The sequence below is a fragment of the Puma concolor genome, chromosome D1 (assembly GCF_028749965.1).
Source record: "Puma concolor isolate L17-30 chromosome D1, mPumCon1.1.hap2, whole genome shotgun sequence".
Lineage (NCBI taxonomy): Eukaryota > Metazoa > Chordata > Mammalia > Carnivora > Felidae > Puma > Puma concolor.
In genome coordinates, this window is record NC_141676.1 from 31,372,132 (window position 1) to 31,381,946 (window position 9,815).

Below are 9,815 nucleotides of genomic sequence, written 5' to 3' on the forward strand. Positions count from 1 at the left end.
TTAATTATATACTCTCATATTTGCTAATTGTAGACTATGCATGTGGTCTATATATAAATTTTTTATTTTATATATATATATATATATATATATATATATATATATATGTACTATTTTACTACTACTGTGACTAACATTTCTTAGAGTACTTACCATGGGCCAAGAACTGAGCTAATCAATTGAATTTTCTCTTTAATCCTCAAAGCAATTCTGCAATGTGTATACTTCCTTTATTCTCGCTTTTCAGATGAAGAAAAGGAAGTTTACAGTTAACTGTCTATTGTTTATCAGTGATAGAATCAGAATCTGAACCAAAGGACTTCAGAAACCAGAAAAACTTATATATTATGTTATATATTTAGTACAATGTCATGTAAAGGTTGGCTTTGTCTTCTCAAGCATTTAGGTAGATTTGAATCTTCTTATGGCCATACTATCTTCTTTCTTATAATCATCTGTTATGATGCTCAGTTCTTGGAATAAAATTTTTGTTTTGTTTTTAAATATACTAAATGTACTGGATGATTTCAAGAGCTCTTTAGCTCAAAGCTCTAAGTTTGGTCCACTTAGCAAACAGGTATTACCTCTAAAGTCCTTTGCAATGTGGATGTAAAGTGCTTGAGAGACTCAGCTCAGAATGAGAAAAAAAATGCTCCCTCATCTCACCATCTCCCCCCCCCCCCCTTTTAAATCTGTCCTCATCACAGGTAGGGAGTCAAGGAAATCAGCATAAATTATTTTCCTTCTTGATATTGTAAAGGTCATTAAATTAGGTAGCATTAATAGCATCAGTAGGAGGCTGAGAACTGAAAGAGATACAGACTCTGAACCCTGTGACAAAGCTCTCCAAGCTCTAAGTAGAGGAAGAGAATTGCCTGGTCATTCAAGAATTTGTAGGACTGCTTTATTTGCTACTCTTCAACAGGAAAACCTTTGTCCTTCCATAGTCAGTGATCTAGCAAAATTTCCTTACCATTAATTTCACTCATTAAAAGGAAAAGAAGATGACAAGAAGTTAAACATTATCTTTCTCAAACTACATTCAATCAGTTCTAGTTTACATTAGCTCAGTTGGAGAACAGCAGAATTACGAATTTTAACACAACATCATTAGCGTCATTTAGTTTTCTCCAACTTTGATTTTGGTTTAATTTGTTAAGATTCAGTTAATTATTTAGGGAACAGCTTATCTCCTGCTTCCTCTACAGTAACAGAATTTTTTAAAGAAATAAATTCAAAATTTCCCTCTATCTTAATGAAGTGACAATAATGTTTAAATATTATATTAAGAAGTACCAAAGTTTCTGTTAAAATTACCAAGCCAATTGGGAAAATAAAAAAGTAAATCCTTATGCTTTAGAAATGTTTACTTCACCAAGTGGATTTTAGGAAAAAAACAGTAACCTCTTGTTTTATGGCACTCACTCAGTTCTAAGTGGTGATGACAATGATAGTTAACCACTGTTTGTGAGTGCAAGCGGTGAAAACCTGGTCTTTGAATTTTTCGTCTTTGTGATAATTGATCTTCACAACAGCTTTACGAAGAGACCACTACTTTTTATGCCCAATAAACTGATAAGAAAATTAAAAACCAGAGAAATTATGTAATTTCCCCAACGTCCTACAGGTAATAAAGGATAGTCAGTATTTGACTCTATGCAGAATATGTAAATTACACTGCCAAGTGTACTGTGCCCTCCAACAATAATTGCTGACACTTTTCCCCTTATGAGTAAACATTTTATAAAACTGACAATGTGATAATGCTGAACTTTATCTGAGCCCTTTCGGTTCTGGAAAATAAGAATGGTTTGGAAATCTTCCCACCCTTTAAGGACCACTTTGCACCCTGCACTGGTGTGTCTTGAGAGAAGACCCATTTCTGTCCTCTCTCAGGACTCCCATAAAGTCTGGGATGACTTTCTTGCTTACTTGCCACTAAAAAGTCCCAGGTCCCCTTTTGTTCTTTGAGACATTCCTTATTAATGAATATTCTTGCTATTGTAATACTTTGCATAAAATAATCTCCTTGGCTGGTGTATTTGTCTTTCACAGTTTGGTGCTGTAACTCAGAGAGGACCAGATCTCGGATTTTTGGGTCCCTGTTTACATACCCAGGTAAAGAAGCCTCTGGTACCCCTTTTGTGCTCTGCTCCTGAAGAATGATTGGAGACCCAGTGGTGAGTCTGATTCCTGTGCTATGGACTCATGTCCACAGGTAGCAGGGTAAGGTGCCAGCTTGATTTCTGTGGCCAGCTTCTTATGGTTTTGTGGTCTTCTTTTGGTGGTCTCTGTAAAGGAATTAATGATTTATAGAAATCTTGTCTCTTTCATGTGAAAGACAATAAGAGACTCTGGTTTGTTAGTCTTTTCTGTTTGTCTATTTGTCTGAGTTCAAATTAATTAAGAACTTATGCCCACTGGGAAAGGAATAGCTTATTAATGTGGATCAGTGCATTTTGTGTTTCTGTGTTTCTGTTTGACCTATGACTGAAATTTTATTCCATTTTATTAAAACATTTATTTATTTTGAGACAGAGAGTCTGAGAGGGGAGGGACAGAGGAATAGGGAATGAGAGAATCTTAAGCAGGCTCCACACTCAGTACAGAGCCCCAACATGGGGCTCAATCCCACAACAATGAGATCACATCCTGAGCCAAAATCAAGAGTCTGATGCTTAACTGACTAAGCCATTCAAGCGCCCTTATGACTGAAATTTTGGAATTACAGCTATGTTTTCTTTTCTCTCTTTGGATATTTATGTCTGTCATTTAGAAAGGCTTTTGCCTTTCATTATATAATATTTCCTATTTTCAGAGGAAATTACTGAATTTGATTATAAGATCTCTTTAAGGAGTTCTATTCTGATAGGCTTAGAGGTAAATTATTGCATATATAATTGAATATCCCTAAAATTCCAAGAAATTAAGGAAATTGAATTACTAAGACTTTCAATGTGCTAGATTTAAAAAGTACCTTTACAGAAATAAAATCAAATATGTTTTACGATTTCAAGCTCACATAATTTAGGCAAATCTTTGGCAAATGACAGTTACATAATATTTTTGGTTTAATAAAAATAGCTATGTTTTCTCTGAGTTATAAGTGTTAAGTATAATAAACAGCAGGTGCAATTCTCATATTGTATATGAGAATGTTACATTTAGAAAGTTTCAACCTAATCAAGCTCATACATCTAATAATAGATAGATATCTACTGATTTTAGAGGCTGTGCTTTTAATCTGTAACCTATATATCACTGTAAGCAAGTGAAATTATTTTTTGCATATATCACATTCATTTAGGAATGAAATATTTAGTAACTTCCCCAAGTGGAAGAGGAGATTATACTAATTTTTTCTTTAAGCTTAATACCAGACCCAAAGTTTCTCACTTGATGGATGTACACTGCCTTACAAACAGGAAAATTAATTGTGTTATTAAGTATGTTATTAGTGCAGGGTCTGTGTTGAGCTAAGTTTGGAGCATGTGACCAGACCACTAACTATATATACATTAGTGATGGTAAAAAGCCATGTGAACTGGAGTTCTCTTGAAAGATTGTGCCAAATACTTTGAATCCATCCTGGATGGAATAAACTGTTTCATATTATCACATATCAAGCCCACTCTATATGGTGATTTTAAATTTTGGTTAGTAGTACTATTTTAACTGTTTGCAAAGTTTGGAATGCCACCCCTCCTAAAAATCCCTAATTTCCTTTCATCTTTCCTTGCTGAAAACTGCAGCTTTCTGACTATTTCTGCAATGTATTCCCAGACTATAATGAACTTTGTAGCTCTAGTTTAGTCTCCTTTTTTATCCTTTTTATTTTTATTTTTTTATTTCATGTGAACCCGAACAAATATAACACTAAGCAATCATGATATTATTTTAAAGAGTAGCCCTTACATTTTTAGCAATTGTAGTATTCTAAAATAGTTGCTAATATAATTGCTAGAAAAATTGCCCTGCCTTTCAGAAATGACTCTCTTCGTGCTTTTAACTAACATAGAATATGCATGTGTAAAGCTATTTTAAGATGAAAGCGATGGTTTGATATTGTCTTAAAAATAACTCTTTTGGAGGCAGTCAATTTTATGTCACTCTTATTCAAATTATCTGCCTTTAAGTACAGAAGATTTAGTACACTTAGTAAAATTAAAAAAAAAAACATATCTTAAAGAAATCTGCTGTTGTTTAGAAAACTGCATGAACAATTCCCATCTGCAAATGGTTATTTATTACTTAGTTATTTTTAGATTTTTTTTTTTTTGATGCATCACTCACAGTAGCCTCTGGGTGCGTTTGCAGACTTTAATAATTAGCTTTCCCATTATAGCTTACACACAACATAGAAGACAACATAAACACAGGATACATTCACATACGTCAGCATATATTCATACGCAAATAAACAGGTGAAGGAGGATACTTTTCATCCAGACTTTATCAGCCAATGAGATTAGTTAATAATTCCTTAAAAAGGCAAAAATCTTAAAATACTTGATACTAATCAAGGAGCTACTTCTTTGTTCAGGTATTATAGTTTGTTTCTGGGCCATGACTTGTGCCTATAAGCTTTTCACAAGGTTATGAAGTGTTTATGCTCTGAAAATGAAATGATTAGCTCTGAAATACAGTGGGAAAAATATTGTGAAATGTCAGTACAATACTGTCTACTAGTCAGTTGCAACTCAATTGTAAAATAGTTGACATAACCTTTAATATGGAATGTGTAAGCATTTTAAATATGCTAGATACAATGCCAGAAAGGTCCTGTAAAAGTAAGAGTACCAAAGATTTCCCAAGACTTTAAAAACAATCTGGCAAGATGCTGTTAGAATTAGTGTGCTGGAGGGGTGCCCGGGTGGCTCAGTGGGTTAAGTGTCCTACTCTTGGTTTAGGCTCAGGTCATGATCTCATAGTCATGAGATTGAGCCCTGCGTTGGGCTCTGCACTGACAGTACGGAGCCTGCTTAGGATTCTCTCTCTCTTCCCTCCCTCCTCTTGTGCACTCTCTCTCTCTCTGCCTCTTAAAATAGGAAAGGCTAGATTCTGCTGTAAGAGTTGACTCCTTCTCCTACTCCCCCAGTTTGATTTTGATCAACACCATTCACTCCCTAGAACAGGCATCACCAAAGCTCATAATAGGCCTCTGTTCTGCATCATAAGAATGTTTACACACCTCTTCCAAGATGCCATCACCCTGAATACCTCTCCTTCTGATTTAGTTAATTGTCAGAAAGCTCTTGTCTAGCACATGCTCCCCCAAAGGGCTAGGGAATGGATAGTAGGGGGCTCTTCTAGGGGTTAAGAAGATAGCCCTGGGCAGAGAGAAATGTTCACAGTTCTACAATCTGAATTCCACTCACATTTACATAAAAGGCGATGATGATTGCTATCCCCAGGTGTCCTGATTTGTAAATGTAGTTCCCAGATTCCTCCCCAGGGTCTGACACTCTGCTGCTTATTCTCTAAAAGGCAGGATGTGCTGTCCTCAGTTACAACTTCTGTTTCGTTATAGATTCTCTGGTAGCAAGGAATAAAAAGCCATCCATGGTTATTGACTGAATTTAAAAGGGATTCTGGGGGGTTTGGAACATAGTTTTGGCAGGAAGTATGCCATGACCTCTTATTTTTATGAAAAGGCCTATATGTAGGTATATGGAAAAGTTCCTTGATGTAAACTAATAGAAGTTACTACAAAAGGCATGGTGGTGGTAGTCTATAGGAAATAACACCATTCTATACCTAAACCTCACTTGATTCACCTCTGCCCCAGGTTTGCTCCTGATTGGTGCCAAGACAAGGTTGTGGGTGATTTTTATTTTGCACCTAAGTTTATTTGAGTGAGTCTCCACAATTGCCCTATTTTCCACTTAGGTATAAGGAAAGCAGAACAAAGAGCTAAAAGGAAGACTGTACTTCACTGTGGAAGAGTAGATCTGACAGAGGGGATATCACCCCACATCAGTGTATCACTGTTCAAGGTGGGGTGCTTTGCTTCAATTAAAGGACATTTTTGATGGATTTGCATTTATTTTTTTTTTTTTTCAACATTTATTTATTTTTGGGACAGAGAGAGACAGAGCATGAACGGGGGAGGGGCAGAGAGAGAGGACGCTTAACCGACTGCGCCACCCAGGCGCCCCTGGATTTGCATTTAGAAAACTATTCAGAGATAATTTAGACTATGCCAACTCAGTTTCACTACTTGGCCTCCGAGATGCATTCATAGATGGAGAGAAAGGGATACCATTGCAGCCAGGAAGACCAGAAATGCTTGCAACTCAGTCTATTTAGTAGATGCTGCCACTGCTGATCTAAGTTTGCCTAGGGCAATGCACTATGCGTATGAACCCCATCTGTCCTGCAGGTAGAGATAAAAGAAGGGTTGTGAATCCTTTTATGCAGTGTTTTGTCATAGCCCCTAGTTCCAACTCTTGAGCATGGCATATCCACGTCCACCCTCACTTTCCTTTCCTAAACCATAGTGTGGTCTGCTTATCTTTTCTTATCCTCACAAGTGCCATTCTTGTCCAGCTAGCCTTTGCCTTGGGGCTCCTTCTGCCTTAGGACTTTTCTTTCTAGCTTCACTTACGTTACTGCTTCTCTCTGCCCCTTGTGTGACTTCTACCAGACCGACCCCTACCACCTAAGTATGTTGACTCATCTTGCACCTTCTAGACCACAGGCGTCCTCCCCAGGCAGGTGCAGGATATCCTGCTGCCCATTGTGCCTGGGGCAATGTTGTGATCAGAAAGTCAGGAAGAAAGTAGTCAGTCTTCCTCTGCAGGGATGGTGTTTCCTCACTGTCAAAAAAAGTAAATATGCTTTTCTTACATCTTAAGACCTCACCAGTACTGATATGGATAAGATGGAATCAGGAATGGGGAATGGTAATGGACAGTCATTGAAAATCCATGTATAAGGAAAAACTGGCTGAGTGATCTACATTTTATAAGGAATTATATGGGCAGAACAGAACATCCACATCCATAAATTTGGGAATGGGAAGCATGAGATCAACTTTCCTAGGACTTTATTTTCACATCCTTCAGAATTTTAAAAGTCAGATAGTTGAGAGGCTGGGAGTAAGCAGGCAAAAAACCATCTTCTTTTTTTTTCTCCCAACACATGCGCTGAACGTTTTTGGCAAACGAAAGCCAGCCTCTTCCATTATTCATTCATATTATTACATTCTTATCCAGTGCCTACTCTGGGTCAGGTATTTTGCACTGGTTGCTTGGGATACAGTGCCTATTTTCAGGGAAGGGTTGAAGGCTTCTTAGGGAGAGAGAGAAGTAAATAGAACATTGCAATTCACTGGGGATCACAGCCCCCAAAGAGAACAAAAACATTTATAATGGACTTAGTTTGTATCCCTCAGGGCCTCCTATCTGCTTTGTACAAAGGAAGATCTAATGCCCTTTGCCCCTTTCTATATAAACAAGACTTCATAGTGTGGTCTGGAACATATGTACCACCACTGAGAGAATTCAAAGCCAGGGAGAAATTATTTGTGGTAAAAGGTGTATTTGGAGATGAGGAGCTTAAAGAATGTTGACTAGTCAATGACTAAGAAAGGTTAGAAAATGAGTTTTTCCTCTCCAAGGAAAATAGATTTCGGGGACTGAGACAAGGTAGATTTTGTTGGTCACAAGCAAAAAATCTTTCTGCTACTGTGTATGTGAATTTCTGGGACTCTTTAAGAGAATTTCAGGGAGAGAAATGGAAGGTTTATCATTTGCTTTATAAAGAAAGGGCAAAGAGGTGTGTGTGTGTGTGTGTGTGTGTGTGTGTGAGAGAGAGAGAGAGAGAGAGAGAGAGAGATGGGTGAAGGCTGGGGAGCAGAATGTTCTTCCCAGTGGGACCCCACCTATCAATCAGATTCTAGTTACTCTTTTTTTTTTAATTTTTTAATGTTTATTTATTCTTGAGAGAGAGAGAGAGAGAGAGAGAGAGAGAGAGAGAGAGAGACTGAGCATGAACAGAGGAGGAACAGAGAGAGAGAGGGAGATACAGAATCTGAAGCAGGCTCCAGGCTCTGCTGTCAGCACAGAGCCCAACACGGGGCTTGAACTTACAAACTGCAAGATCATGACCTGGGCCAAAGTCCGAAGCTTAACCAGCTGAGACACCCAGGTGCCCCATATCCTAGTTACTCTTGGTTCACCCTGATGACACATGCCTGCATAAACTTTATTCTCACCATTGTTCAGACACATTTCCCCTTTCCTGGTCAATCTTTCCTTGCTTCCCCCAATTAGATGCTACTCTATTCTTTGTATCCCCGGAACACCACTCTCATACCTTCATCATAGCACATACCCCCTTGTTTCATAATCTATGTATCTGAAACAGCCATTCCTTTGTGAGGACAAATGGGCACAGAACACATGGTGTTACATCATTAGCACGGGGTCCATCCTGCTTGCTGAGTCTGATGTTAAAGGCCCAGTTCTGTTACATAGTTAGCTATATAACTTTTAGGCAAGTTTGTTAACCATTGTAAACCTCAATTCCTTCTCCGTAAAATGTAAATAAAATAGTACCTACCATATAACGTGTTTCCTTATGCAGATAAAATTAGACAATATGCATGCAAAGAACTTACACAGAGCCAGGTATTAGGTGGGTACTCGATGAGTGTCACTTGCCTCGATTGAGTCCTCAATAAGTCCTCCTTGTATGACCTGAATGACTGTCTTGGTGAGAGTGGTTTTCTGTCAGCTGTGTTCTCACTGTGGTGCTTTAGTAATTCAGATTCCCGATACCTAAGAAGTACAAAGTATTTATAAAGTCCTCAGACATTTTTAAATCTTAAAATTCTCTGGGCCATGAAAGGAACAAACAAGAAAGGGCACACGGAGACATAATTCATAAAGTTTTAACATGATCCAATTAAAATACCCAAACTTCAATATAGCTGTCATCTTTTGTACTTCATATCACTCTCTGTTTTCATCTCTCTGAAAGCATTCCACAGTTGCTCTGGATAGGTCTCACAAATCGCTTTTGGGAAACCAGTCCCAAGATCTTGTGTTCTCAGTCCTGCTTTCTACCATCCCAAGAAACATGTTTCTCATGAGACAGCAATAAGCTCAAATATCTGCTTTTGGTATGTGTGAAACTGTACAGCGTCTACATCACATTATAGAGGTACAGAGGGAGAGTTCAACCAGAGCACGTGACCACTTTTACTTTTGAAGAAATCCACCCTCCCTACTTGCCTTAATGAAACCTCACTTGAGCCAGTGTGGAGGTACCTTTCTCTCAGTTCCTCCTCCCCTGGTTGAGGCCAGAAGATCACAGGTAAATTTATTCAGGACAAAAATTCAAGGTGTACTAGCTAGAAGAAGTTAGGAAAACCACCGCGCACATCAGTTCTTTCTCTCCGTCCCCCCTTCTTTCCTTCCTTCCTTCCTTCCTTCCTTCCTTCCTTCCTTCCTTCCTTCCTTCCTCTTTCTTCTGTCCTTTCCTTTCCTTTTCTTTCTTTCTTTCTTTTCACTGATTATAATGTGAATTTTTTAGCTATTTTATTTTTATTATTTTATTATTTTAAAAGATTAAAAAAAAATCAGACAACGAAAAGAAGTCCTCCAGGTGTCCTTCGCTGAGCCAACAGCAGTTAGGTGAGAGCAGAGCATATCTATAATTCAGCTCGGGAATATTTCTCTTAATAATTAATCGAGCACCACAAAAGGAGGAGGCCCAATAGGGCCATCGAACAAAGCTGCCAGCTGAGGCCGACAGTGGCCGCCTCAGCGCCAAGTGACCCACCCAAGGTCGGATTTACTCCAGCAGTC

General features: G+C 38.2%; 1 long non-coding RNA gene across 1 annotated transcript in view; it reads right to left on the reverse strand.

Moving 5' to 3' along the window:
• The window catches only part of LOC147576579 (uncharacterized), a 37,808-nt gene that overhangs the window by 26,907 nt on the left and 1,086 nt on the right, over nt 1-9,815 (reverse strand). Inside the window, exons 2-3 of the long non-coding RNA XR_015240943.1 lie at nt 6,221-8,783; nt 2,115-2,291 (exon numbers count right to left, since the gene is read on the reverse strand). This is a non-coding gene — a long non-coding RNA (uncharacterized LOC147576579). The remainder of the gene's footprint in view (nt 1-2,114; nt 2,292-6,220; nt 8,784-9,815) is intronic.